At 44.7% G+C, this 14015-nt stretch overlaps 1 pseudogene; it reads right to left on the reverse strand.

The window, feature by feature from the left end:
- Positions 1 to 3741: 3741 nt before the first annotated feature.
- Positions 3742 to 10325, reverse strand: LOC143402025 (popy Class I histocompatibility antigen, A-1 alpha chain-like; annotated as a pseudogene).
- Between the last annotated feature and the right edge of the window lie 3690 nt (positions 10326 to 14015).

A 14015-nucleotide genomic window follows, 5' to 3' on the forward strand; every position in this document is an offset into this window, starting at 1 on the left:
CCCAGTTTGGAGAAATTTAAAAAGAGGAGGACACAGATTGCAATGTGAAATCTGAGCCACAACTCTGGGACAACTGTCAGGTGGATTAAACAAAATAAAGTTAAATAAAATAGCCAGAGTTCCTTGGCTCCACCTTGTCACTGGAGACCCAAAGTCTTGGACACAAGAGCGTGTAAATGACTCCAGGGTGGACAAGAGAAGTTTCCCAGGCTCCCTTATATGGGAACTCCAGCACTCTGATACCAAAACCCATTGTAAAGTCTTGCACAAGATAAAATTAGTGGGAAAAAATGTAGAAATATAAGTGCTGATAGCATTAGGATGGAAGTTTGGGTGAAATTAGAATGTTTTTACAGGCTTCAAGTGAAGAAGTGATGTCCCTGTCACCTAATGGATATTATGTTTGAGTAAGGAATACTTCTCCTACCTTGCATTGTAAAACAGAAGGCATGCAAACCCACCCTCCAAATAACATAAATTGGACAGGTTAAATGGAAACAAAAAAGATGACCTGAGCCCACCCAGCACAGAATAGAAACTGTAGTACTGTACTCTGTACAGTAGTCCTGTGAGCAGTGGGTACTAGAGCTTATGGCAAGTCTCTGAGAATTTCCAACAGTGACTACTAGACTTCAAACTAGAGAATTTCCATTTGAGGGAGAGTCACCTGCTTGCCCTTGGGCATTTATTGAAACTACCCCCATGGTCAAAGGGTATAAAATAATCTTGAAACCTGAAATACACAAGATGTCTTGAATAATATTGGGTAAACCCTCTGATGGCAATAACCAGAGAAGTTTCATTTAAAAATGAAACAATTTACACAAGATTGTCCTGCCGGAAGATGCAAAAAGGATACACACAAAGGGAGACTCTTTGCCTTAGGGCCAACTTTGGAACTACATGTGAAGTTGCTGGATTCTATGGTCATTTAGACAGTTTCCTATAAAGAGCCAAGCCACTGAGAGAAGTCAGTTCATGGACAGCAATTGCAGGTTGAATGGATGACATCTATTTGGAAGGCCACAACCTTGATGCAAGAAGGGAGAAATATCAACTCAGTAAGCTGAGTGGCATGTTTCCCTGGCACTGATGAAGGTGCTGAACAATGATAGAAACTCCTGTTTTAGTTCTTTACAACTCATGGTTGGTGGCCAATGGCCTGAAAAAAGACAATGGAAAATGGCCTATTAAAGGAATGCCTGCAGGTGGCTGGTCCTATGGAAATTACTATAGCAATCTGATGTGTGCAGTAGAATAGAAGAATCATCACAAAAATCCTTCCAGGTTTGTAAGGTGATTGAAGTCAATGAGCAGATTTTCTCATATCCTCACCTGAGATGGCCACCTGGGTCTGTGAAATAAGTAGATGCTACTACAACCCATAGTTGGGCTGAATCTAGACATATTTTTACATGCAAACTCTCAGACACAAAGTAATAAGAACTGTTTTGTTTGCCAAGAAAATGGAGATTGTAGATGACTATGTGACATATTCCTTGGGGTAAGACCTTGAACCCAGGTGGCAGTTCAGAAAGATGCTGGCAGGCCCTGGATAGGAGATTACAAATAGGTCTGGTCTGGGCTTTGCTTACCCAGCAGGAAATGCAAATGCTCAGATGGCTGCAGAAGACACTGCACCAATTTGGACCAGTCATGTTTCTTCAGACCAAGCACTGCAGTTTACAGCCCATAATGTCCAAGGATGGGTAAAGAAATATGCTCATCACAGGAATAGTTTGATAGGAAATTGCAACAGGCAATAAAGCAATCCTTGTGTAAAAGAGGACATAAAGTAATAGATATATAGGCATGAGAGGGCTGAAATGAGCATCCTCACAGTATAATTTTCTCTTCTTTCATAGTGAATCTGGGGGAAGAGGGAGGGGAGAGGATGCTGGTGTGACTATACAATTCTTCTCAAAAGGGAAGAATACTGGTATGACTAACTCACCCCAACTTTCTTTTTTCCTACCTGATGCAGTGCTCCAGGACCAGGTCCACAACTATGGTACTAATTACAGATGAGAGAAACAGGAAGGATTTCTAAGGAGGAAAACAGAAAAATATGCATTTATGTGTGTTTATTTTTTATTTTATTTATTTATTTATTTTGGGCAGTAGTGAGGCTATCTCAGGGCCTTGTGCATTCTGGGCAAGTGCTCTACTGCTGAGATACATCCCCAGCATGTGTAAACAGAATTCCTGAGCCTAAAGTAAAAGGCTGTGCCTTCACATGGTCTGGCTAAATTGGGTGACCAGTGACTGTACCCATATTACCTGGTGGTAAAATGTGCACAAGTTCTGCACCTGTGTAAGCTCATTTATGAAAGGGCCAGGACAGAGGGAGACACTTGCTAGACTAGAATTGTTTCCTGTAATCTAGACCAGCACAGTGGCCTAACCTAGTATACCTTCTGAAGGTGAAGGGTGACATATAAATGAAGAAAGGAGGCACAACAGTTGAGGGTAAAGGAATGAATAAATGGTTATGTAAAGAGATTAGAAAATAAGGATGATTTTTTTTTAAAGTTCTTTGAAGGGGTGACATAAAGAGAATCACATAAACACTAATAAAAACTGATATATGTTAGATTGTCTTCCCAGAAACCTCTATGCACGTGGAAATACAAATATTAAAAGAAAACATCAGTGCACACATAAATCCTGTGGAGTTTCACAGTCCTGGGTGTTTTAAGCGTAGTAAGAGACAAAGGCAAGGAGATGTTTGGGGAAACATTTCACCATCCCATAGGCCCAGTGCAATTACTTCTCTAGAGGATAAACTGGTATAGACAAAATCTGGATCTAATAATACACCTTCAAAGTAATAAATGGAAAGATGTCATTTATAAATCCCTTTACCAGACAATTGCTCCAAGATTGAAGTTTGTTCTTCTTTTGCCATCCCTCTGTCCCAGCATCTGAGCACTATTATACTGGGGAATTTCTTGGTGGGAGGCAGAAACCAACCCCCTTCCTGGAAAAGGAAAACTCCCCTGGTCCTTCCTACAGCTGGCACAGGAATAAGGCTTTGGCCTGCAGACCAGGACATGGTGATACAGGCAGGCTAGTGCTCTGCAGAATGCAGTTAAAAAATGTGGCATGAGTGGAAGTAGTGATGTCCAGTTGCTAGGAACAGCAGCAACAGCAGCAGTCCCAGAAGTAGGTCTAGTGTTCAGCAGCAAGAGCACTTGTTTCAAAGTAGGAGCTGACCTAGCATGGGAGCGTGGATTCTATTGCTGGCTGTGTAGCCTCAAGCTGAGTCCTGTGGCCTTCCCCCAAAACAAATCAGTCCCCAGTGTAACATATTCATATGTATATGTGTATATATATATGTGTACATATACACATGCGTGTGTGTATACATACAAAACATATATATGTGCATATATATAATTTCATGAATCATAAAAATCTTATTCCACTGTTTGCTCCAACAAGCAAGAAATGGGTCTGAAGTATAGTTTCAGGATCAGTGTAAAGGAGATGTCCCCAAGATGACTGAATGCTCTTCTGGGGGTTGTTCTCACCAAGGACATTCCCTTGTCATCCTGAGAGCTGGGAATCAGGTTTCCATCACTACCATCACCAAAGTAAAAAATCCATCCTTTATTTCCCTTGTGCTTTACAACAAGAGGGTCAGCAGATGGGGCCCCAGGCTAGCTAAGCTTGTGTATGTGGATGGTGTTTCCCAATAATAAAAAGCACATTTCTATCTGGGGCTTGAAACAAGAACCCTCAGACCCTGACTTCCCTACCTGCATTCTTCCTCCATATCACAACATCCACTACAGATCCCAAAACCACAGCTCCAAGGAGAATCAGGAGAGTGACATGATGGGGGTGGTGGGCTGAAGAGGCAACTCTGGGAAGAAAAGTGAAGGTGAGGGGCCCTGACCCTGTCAAAGGTCCCTAGAATGGCTCTTGCTTTTCATGAAAACAAGCTCTGTGCCCTCATCTCCTTCTTATCCCATCTCAGGGTGAGGGGCTCAGGCAGCCCCTCATGCTGCATATGGCATGTTTATCTCTGCTCCTTCCCAGAAGGCACCACCACAGCTGCCCACTTCTGGAAGCTTCCATTCCCTGCAGGCCTGGTCTCCACCAGCTCCATGTCCTGGGTCTGGTCCTCCCCATCCCGCTGCTAGATCAGACTGATTTCTGCAGCATAGAAGCCTAAGGCCCAGCTCCTAAAGATGACATCCCCTTCAGGGTTGGGTGGTGAGAAATGTGAATCTTTAGGGAATCTGAGGGAAAGAGTCAGAAAATTCAGGCACTTTGACTTCTTCCTGAGCTATCTCAGCATCACTCATATTGGTACAGACCTGGAGCCCTCCAGGAAACTGGGACTACACAAAGACCCCCACTTTAAACCCAGATTCTGAGTAAGAAGACGAAATTTATTAAAGGGATGGGAAAAGGGAAAAGGGACACTCTCAAGGGAGAGAGTGGGTCCTCTCAGAGATATGTGCCTCTCCTGCATTCCAGTTTTATCAGGGATCCCAGAGAAGTTTCCAGAGAGTTCCACCCAGATCTTCCTCTTGACTCTTGATAGACAGCAAGATGACATCAGACTTTTAAGATGACTCTAGGTCACCTGGTCTCATGCTGACCAGTTCTAATTGGATTCTTAACCATACATTCTTACAGATTTTATGGTTAGGAAGAACACTGTTATCACCCTGAGTTTCAGTATCCAACCACCTAAGTCTCCTGGGTTCCTCCCATCTACATTATCTTGGTCCTGTATTTCTCCTGCAGATAAGAGGAAGTTTGTTGAGGAATGCCAGTTAGGGGTGCACATAAATTGCTTCCTGGAAAAGAAAGCATGGGGGGTCAGCACAGTGGGCCCATTTTATAGAATTATTCTCTTAATTCTCTTAATGGAGGTTCCCACCATCCTCATCTGTCTATCCCCTAACAATATAATCATCCTTAGAATGGACAGGACAAGTGAGAAAGGCACTAGCCTGATCACAGACATCTGGGATAATCTTTTCCTTGGAAAGTTCTAGGATCAGAATGAGTCAGCCCAGAGTAGGAGACTCCAGGTTTCTGAAGAGGAGAAAAGGAACTGGGTGGAAGCTTGGAGACTCAAAATAACTACAGAATCAGACTCCCAAAGACATTGGGTGTTAGGCAGAGAACACAGCATGGGAAAGGTCATGGTTCACAATCTGCTGCCAGAGTTAAAAGGAACTGCTTGTCAGTTATTTCAGGGATCTTTTCTCCTTCCATCCTGAGACAGACTTAATTGCCCCAAGAGAAGTCTGAGTCCTGGGGCGTGTCACCCTCTTTTGTTGGATCTGAAATTGCAGGAGCATTCTTCCCTTTTCAGAGAAGAAAGAAGCAGAGTTTTGGCATGACTCCTCCCGTTTTTCTCTCCTCTTCCGGAGGAGACCGCCCCATTTCCCCTCCTACCTGCGCGTTGCAGCACCTCTGTCCCATTCTCCAGGTGTCTATGAAGATCTTCTCCAGCTCTGCCAAGCCATCAGTCTCCCACTTACGCTGGGTGATCTGAACCGCCATATTCGCCGCAGTCCAAGAGCGCAGGTCTCCGTTCAGTGCGATGTAATCTGCACCTTCATAAACATTCTGAAGGTTCCGCGCAGGAAGTGCCATATATCTCCTGGGTAGTGTGAGAGCCTGGCCAGGGGACGGGGTCAGCCCGTCCAGCTGCAGCCGCGACCGCATAGCCCCGACCAGGCAAGCGAGAGGGGCGACAAACTGGCGGACTGGGAGCTAAATTGAAAATGAAATTCGAAAACACATACTGCGGGCTCTTCCCGAGGGGTCGTTACCTGTGAGCCGGTTCCTGGGCCATTCACCTCCCTCGCTCCGTTTGTAGTTGCTGTCTGCAGGTTCACTCCGGAAATACATGCGGAGTCCTTGATGGCCCGCGTCTCCTGGTCCCAATACTCCGGCCCCATTCTCTCCATCCACAGCGCCCGCGACTCCACTCTCAGACTCGCGGCGTCGCTGTAGAAGCTCACGAACTGCGTGTCGTCCACGTAGCCCACAGAAGCCGAGCTCTCCCGCAGCCGGCCCAGAACACTACAGTGTGGAAATACCTCAGGGAGTGGGAGCCTGGGGCGAGAGCGGCCGAGACCCTGCGCGAACCTCTTCAGGGATGGGGAGAGGGGCACAGGGAATCTCCAGTGGAAAAGTTGGCGGCGGGACGCGAAGGGCGAAACTTGGATACGAGAAGAGACGGAAAGGCCAGTGTCAGGACAAGTGGCTGAGATGGAAAGTGTCCGGGAGGGGGCAGGTTGACAGGAGGCTTCCTGGGATCCTGCACCCCTGCTGGAGGTCCCCTCGCTCCTCCCCACAGGGGCCGTTTCCCTGCAGATCCTGCACTCACCCTCCCAGGTTTTGGTCTAGGCCAGATCTGGCCAGCTGCCCGCGCTAAGGAGAGGAGTTGGGTTCAAAGGAGCTGTCTGCAACATTAAATTAAGAAAATGGCCAAAATATCACGCAGCACACGGACATGAGTTTCTCAGATCTAGGGTGGGACTGCTCTGTGACCTTAAGGGTCAGCTTCCACAGCGCTGGAAAGAGAGCCTGCACCGGGAATCTCTTTACTTTTATGGGGGGAGCGGGCGGGAGACATACACAAAAGAGCTTTGGTGGAATGTTCTTTACCAAATAAGGCAGGAGATAATGTTTCAAGGGTGGAGTCTTGCTTTGTGATGTCTTGTGGTCAGAAGATTGATTGACATCTTGGCAAGTCACACCCGTCTCAGGTACTGTGTGGGATCACAGCCAGGACATACTTGCATGGTTCAGCCCTATCAGCAAGCAACACAGACTGGCCCCTTCATATTGCTCCAAAGCGCATAGCCCCTCCCCCCCCCCCCCCCCACACACACACAGCCCATGGATGGCTCTTGACAGCCAGTTTCCAAGAGCAGCAGGAGAGTTTGCAGTGCCACCTTGGGGTCTGGAGGGAATCAGTTTTCAGGTGGGTGGGTCTGTGGGTGAGGACCATAGAACCCAGAATCTCAGGGACGTTTATTTGCTTCTCTGGGAACCTCTGGTGCAATGGGAATGAGAACTGGGGCGGTGAGAACAATTTAGGAAGTTTATTTTGACTGACAGTTTCAGAGATTCAGTCCTTGGGGCACCTATTCCATAGCTCTGGGCGGGAGATGAAACAGAACTTTATGGCAGAAGGGTGTAGTGAGGGAAGCAGCTCAGCCATAGCAAACAGGAAGCAGGGAAGGGAGCTCTGGTCACAAGCCACAAAATATAAGCCCAATGGAGGGAGAGGGAAAGGAAGAAGGAGGAAAAAGAGAAGATGGAGAAGGAGAAGAAGAGAGCACTCTGCTCACAAGGAACAAAATATAAACCCCAAAGGGTAGATAGATCCCCAGTGACCTGCTACCTCCAGCCACACCCTACCTGCCTACAGTTACCACCCAATTGATCCATATTGGTAGATTAATGACTCTTTCGTTATAATGCCAGATTTCTGGGACCCCAATAGACCTCCAGGAGCTGAATCTGATGCAATCACACAAGAGTCTTTATTGCAAACTCGAGCCTGGACTCACAACCGTTTCTGATGCAGCGGTTTCAGGGAGTGAGTCCTGGTCCTTTATTCAGTGAGATTTTTACTCTATGCATCAAACATCACACAGCAAATCATTCCATACCACGGGAAAATCAAACAACAACTCTTAACATTGATTAGCACATTCACTGGCAGGAACAAGTTGGGTAGGGGTGATTGGTTAGTACAAGAGGGGGATTCCTTTGAACTGATTGGTTTAGGCCACGAGGGGTGTACATGCTAAACTACATTGTTTCCCAACATGTTATCTATCACCATAAACTATTGGGGGTCATCTGGCATCCCAGGTATTTTCCCTGTCTCATGCTGATTGGTGATTGCTAGGAGGTTGCTATGGGTCTTCACCTACCCTAACAAAGTCAGGGACACCTGGCGCTGCAGATCTCTCTATTATTTGCAGACAAACAACTCAGCAGGGTGGGTATGTGCCTAGAAAGGCTCTGTGGGTTTTTCCAAAGACAAGGGTCACTCCCCCTTCCTTAAGACAGGCCTTGAGGTAGAAGCTGCTGTTATTTATTTATTTTCAAAAATGGAGTCACATCAGTTTCTCAGCTGCTGATAGAGGTTTTATTGAGATTTCTCTCCCAGGCAGAACTCTTAGACTGGCAGAGTAAGAAGAGAGTCTAAGAAGCACATGCAGGGGCTGGACCCAACTGAAATTTTTATTGGGATTAGGGCAAGAAGGGAGGGCTTGGGACAGGAAAAGGAGTTTTTAGAGTTCCTATCCTACTGGGGTTGGTCTGGGTAGCTGGCTAAGATCCAGGATTGGCCAGGAGACCCTGATGATTTACAGGCAGTTCCATGGGTGCCTGGTTGGTAGTTCTTTCCCCGGCGGGTTGCTTAGTGCTTTGTTCCTCAGTCACCTCCACCTAACAAAGTTTTACAATTATCTCCATTGCATAGCCCTGCATTTGTCTGTGAGAGTCCAACCTCAATACATAGGCTCTCTTCATTCTCCAGAGGGAATAGATTCCAAGACCTTCAGTGAGTGCCTGAACCCATATAACAACAAACCCTATCTATATTATATTTTCCGATACTATATACATGATAAAGCTTAATCTATAAACTAGCACAGTAAGAAATGAACAACAGTAACTAAAAATAAAGAACAGATAAAACAAACTGTAATAAAAGTTATGTGAAATATAGCTGGGAAGTATGGCACACATTTGTCATCCTGGTGATGCAGGAAGCTAAGGTAGGAGGATGGCAAGTTGGAGTCTGTTATGATTAAGATATTAGGTGTCCCCCAAAAGCTCATGTGTGAGACAAAGCAAGAACATTCAGAAGTGAAATGATTGGGTTCTGAGAGCCTTGACCAAATCAGTGAATTAATACCCTGATGGGGATTAACTGAATGGTGACTGAAGGTAGGTAGGGTGTGGCCAGAGGAGATGTGTCCCTGGGGACATGCCTTGGGAGTATATATTTTGTATCTGTCCAGTGGAGTCTCTCTCTGCTCTCTGATCATCATGTGAGCCTCTTCCCTTCACCACACCATGTTCAGCCTCTCTAGCCCAGAGGAATGAAGCTTTCTGTCTATGGACTGCGACCTCTAAAACTGTGAGCCCAAAATAAACTTTTCCTCCTCTAAAATTGTTCTTATCAGGTCTTTTAATCACAGTGATACTGATCTTGGAGATCAGGAATGGGTCCGCATTCTCCCAGTGTTGAAAATTAAACATCCCAGAAATGCCAAGGCAAGCTTAGAAAGCAAATTTTATTTAAGAGAGGGACAGAGATATTAGACTTCTTCAGAGAGAAGGGGTCCCAGAGCTGTATGTTCATTGGAGTGGGTGTGTTGTGCTCTTTTATAGATCCCCCAGAATCCCCCTTTTAATCCCTGCCTCCCTTCTCTGTGTGCCTAAGTGTAGGAGGAGGCAGGAGCAAAGGGGGTAATTGTTAAGTTTAGACTTCATCCATGTACTTAAGATGCCTAGCCAAGGTGTCTGCACAGCTCTGCTTCTGCCCTGGGAACTCCCTTCACAGCCAAAGAAGTGTGACCACAGCTTGAGTTCTGGAATCTGCTCCTACCATGTTCTCCTTACTCATGAGGTGGCTGGCTTGATGAAGGGGGCATGGCCTTTTGAAGACACAGTGACAGTGCAAGCTATGTGGCCCCACCTTGTAGGGCTGCTTGTGCTCTGAACTAACATCCAGCATGTGGGTGCTGTTTCCCCCACAGCCAGGATTCCTGGATCCAGGAATCAAGGGATGGGAATGGGAGTGGCATCTCTCACAGCAGCCCCCAGTGTCCCATTAGCAAAGTATGTGCTTCTTGTCTGGTGATCTTATGCCCTGCTAACCTTGAGTTTTTAGCCCCCAAAATGAAATGCTTCCACCAAGCATTTGGTATAATATAAATGCTATATAGAAAAATAAATGATTTTGGCATACTTAATGAAAAAATAAATGATTTTGGCATACATAATGTGTCTAAACATCATTGCACTTAGACTCATAAAGCTCCTTTTACTTTCCCAGATAATATATCTGTGTCTGTGTTGTAAAGTTTGTAAGGACAGGCAGCGGTGACCAAAAGGAGGCAGATTTAAAAAGGCATAGCAATGATGCCACTGAACTGTTCCAACAGTCACACCATGTCCTGTGCTCTCATCCTCTCTAGGCTCTGCACATCCCTTTTTTGTCTCCTCTTACACCTCCTTCTCAACTCCTGGAAACTTTGGAATTCTCAGCTCAGGACCAAGAAAACCTCCAAAGTCCTCTCTCAGGATATTCCTCACCTCATGGCTCTAACAGAAAACTGGGTTTCTTATAGAACATGGCTCCTCTGAAGTCCTGTCCTGTGGGAGTGCTTCCCTGAGGACCTTATACCTCTGTCCTCATCTCCTCTTTAACCCATCTCAAGTTGTACATGGCACACATATCTCTGTTCCTCCCCTGAAAGCACCACTACAGCTGACCACTTCTAGAAGGTTCCATCCCCTGCAAGTCTGGTCCCCACAAGCTCCATGTCCTAGGTGTGGTCCTCCGCTCCTGTTACCAAGTCAGGGTGATCATTGGTGGCTAAAAACCCAGGGCACATCTCCTTCAGGGTGACATCTCCTTCAGGTCTAAGATGATAGATCACATGTGTGTGTGGCAGCGGGTGGGGGTTCTGAAGAAGAAAATACAGAAACTAAGACATTTTCATTACCTCCCATGGCCACTGAACCAGTGCTTATGTGACCATCCTGAGAATGGACAAGACAATGGAAGTGAGGAGGAAAACAAAAAACCCAGACACCAGACTTCTGGGAAAATCTCCTTTTCCTTGGAAAGTTCTAGAATCAGATTGACCAGGGAAGGATGCTCCAGGTCTGTGAAAGGGACTTCAAGTTCTGACATGAATGGAACCCCAGAGACTCACAAAAGCTGGAGTCTACCTGAAACAGTTTGGGTGTGGAGTTTAGAACAAAGCCTGAGAGGGAAAGTCACCCCACCCAGTGGTACCCAAGCTGCTGTCAGGGTCAAAGCAATCTGCTAAATTATTTCAGAGATATTCTTCCTCTCGTCCCAAGAAAAACTGGATCCCTTACATGTCCTAAGAGAAGGATGAACCCTCAGAGTCACTTTTTGGTACAGAATCTGAAAACCCTGGAGGACTCCTCTCCCTCAGGACCCAAAGGAGAGGAATGGAGAAGTGAGTATTCTGATGGCAATCTCATTTTCTTCCCCAAATCTGTCAGGCTCCCCTCATGCCCTGGTACCTGTGTGCAGTATCTTGTCCTTTCCTTTCTCCAGGTATCTGCAGAGTCACTCCAGGCACTCCTCCTGCAGGTAGGGCCTGTAGGGCTCTGCATCCCCCCGAAACCTCCTATTGGCAATGGGTGATCTATCCACTGCAGTCCTGGAGCGCAGGTCCTCATTGAGCAAGATGTAACCCACACCATCATAGGTAATCTCTTCATATGCTCAAAGGAAGCCTCTCTCTGGCCCAAGGTCATAGGCAGAGATCCACTGTAAAGTTTGAGAGCCCAGCCCCACCCCCAGGTCAGTCACTGAACTTAACCCCCTCCTTACACAGAATCCTTCTCACTCTTGTGACCTCCTTGTTCTGCAAGAACCTAGTCCAGGGGTGTCAGATTAAGGCAGGATCACCCAGGTTATTCCCTATGTCTTAAATTCAGCTGATCTGGACCTTAAGTACATCTACAAAATACCTTCTCAGTACCTCCTGGATGCCTGTTTGAATAACTGGGAGACATTGAATAAGCATGAAAGTGCACATATTTCCCACTACAATCAAGACTCAATCTCAGCACATCCTTCTACCTTTCACCATGTGAGAAAAGTGTTCTTCTCCTTCAGAGGATGCAACAAGACCTCACTCATATTGGAAGGAGAAAAAAAGTCTTCATCATGCAATTTAATCTTCTTTTATCTTGAACTCTTTAGCTTCCAGAATGGGAAGGACATTAACACTCATAGGATAAAGACTTGATCAGGAGAGAGAAATGGGGCTGAGAGTGTTAAAACAAAGCTCAGACTGAAAGTAGTGGTGTACATGGTGTAAATGGTACCTGTGGATGGTGTAGATGTGTTTCTGTCTTGTCTTCCTATGGATGGAACTAGAATTTGCAAAGACTGGTGTTCTTCACCCCTTTCTTATGGAATGGCACTCAGAGAAGTCATGCACTCTCTACATACTGGAATATGACAGTGATCCAAATGGATGAAAAATCCTTCCTGTATGGAGCTGACATTCTTTTGAAGCATCCAGACAATAAACTGAAAAAATATGTACATCATGTAATATTTTATAAAGTGATAAACACTTGAGAGAAACAGAAGAAGGGAGATTGGGAGCTGTGAGGAGTAGTTGTACTCATAAGTAAAGTGGTCAAGAGGGCTTTTGCACCAGGAGAGGCCTCCCATCCTTCCATGTAAAGTGTAGCCCACTAGGGAAATCTAGCTGAGGATTGTCTTTTTAAGGTCACAAACTAAGAACATTTTCCCCATTTGTAAAAGATTTTAAAATAATAATAAGTATGGCAGGGGGTGGGGGTGGGGAAGACTCCATTATCCCAAATTTTTCTCAGTTCCTGCCTGTTGTAGCTTTTAAGGATCACTGTTCACTGAAGCCTATCTTTTATAGAAAAACTGCACACTAAAGTTAGCTAGGAATGCACAATCTCCCTTACTAAACACTCTGTAATCCCAAGTTTGGGGGGAAAAAATCACACCTGGAGGAGTACTTGCCAGAAACACTGACCACAAAAATAATCAGATACAAGTCATTTCAGTTAACGTTTATATCTTCCTTAGATCCACTGGATTGCAACTCTTACCTATGAGGAGTGACTCTGAATGATCCACACCTTCCATCCTGAAACAAGAGGCTCTGACCAATCACTACATTTTGTAATGACTTGCCATTATCCGGGTTCAGCAAGTTAAGGACATGTCTTCATCTATTCTTCTGTGGTTAGGAAACTGGGCTGGTTTCCACAACTTGGCTATTATGAATCATGCTGCTATAAACAGTGATCTGCCTATATAACTGTGGTATATTGATTTTAGTTCTTTTGGATAAATACCAAGGAGTGGGATAACTGGGTCCTATGGTCATATGGTATATTCATTCCTGGTCTTTTGAAGAATCTCCATACTGCTTTCCAGAGTGGTTGTAGTAATTGGCAGTCCCACCAACAATGTGTTAATGTACATTTTCCCCCACATCCTCAGAATGAAACTGATCAAATTATGCTAGGTACATATGTAAATATGTTATAGTAAATTTCACCACTATGTATATCTATAAAGCATCAATTTAAAAAAAATTATAAATAAATAAATAGAAGGAAAACCAGTACAACAGAGGAAAGGGAGCAGGGAGAGAGAGGAAGGGAAAGAATGGAGAAGTACCAGGGACTGAAATGAAGCAAATTATATTTTATGCTTGTATAACTATTTCAAAATAAACCCCACTGTTATGTATAACTATAATGCACTAGTAAAAGTATAGAATAAATAAATAAACTCAACAACAGCAACAAAACAAATGATACAGTTTTAAAATGGGCAAATGATCCTAATATACATTTCTCAAAATATGAAATAAAAATGATCAGCATTATATGAAAAAATGTCAAACATCACTAGCATCATGGAAATGAAAACCACAACGAGATCTCTTCCTACCCAAGTCTGAATTCCTATAAAAAGACCTAAAAGGGGCTGGGGTTGTGGCTCAGTGGTAGAGTGTTTGCCTAGAATGTGTGAGGCACTGGGTTTGATTCTCAGCACCACATATAAATAAATGAATAAAATAAAGGTCCATGAACATCTTTAAAAATATTTAACTTTTTAAAAGACAAAAAAATATGGAGAGGAGGAAGATGGAGAAAGGGAACTTTCAGGTACTGCCAGCTGGAATGTAAATTATCTATTATGAAGAACAGCATGGAGTCTTCAAAACAGAGATTTATTATATAAT

The sequence above is a fragment of the Callospermophilus lateralis genome, chromosome 6 (genome assembly GCF_048772815.1).
Source record: "Callospermophilus lateralis isolate mCalLat2 chromosome 6, mCalLat2.hap1, whole genome shotgun sequence".
NCBI lineage: Eukaryota > Metazoa > Chordata > Mammalia > Rodentia > Sciuridae > Callospermophilus > Callospermophilus lateralis.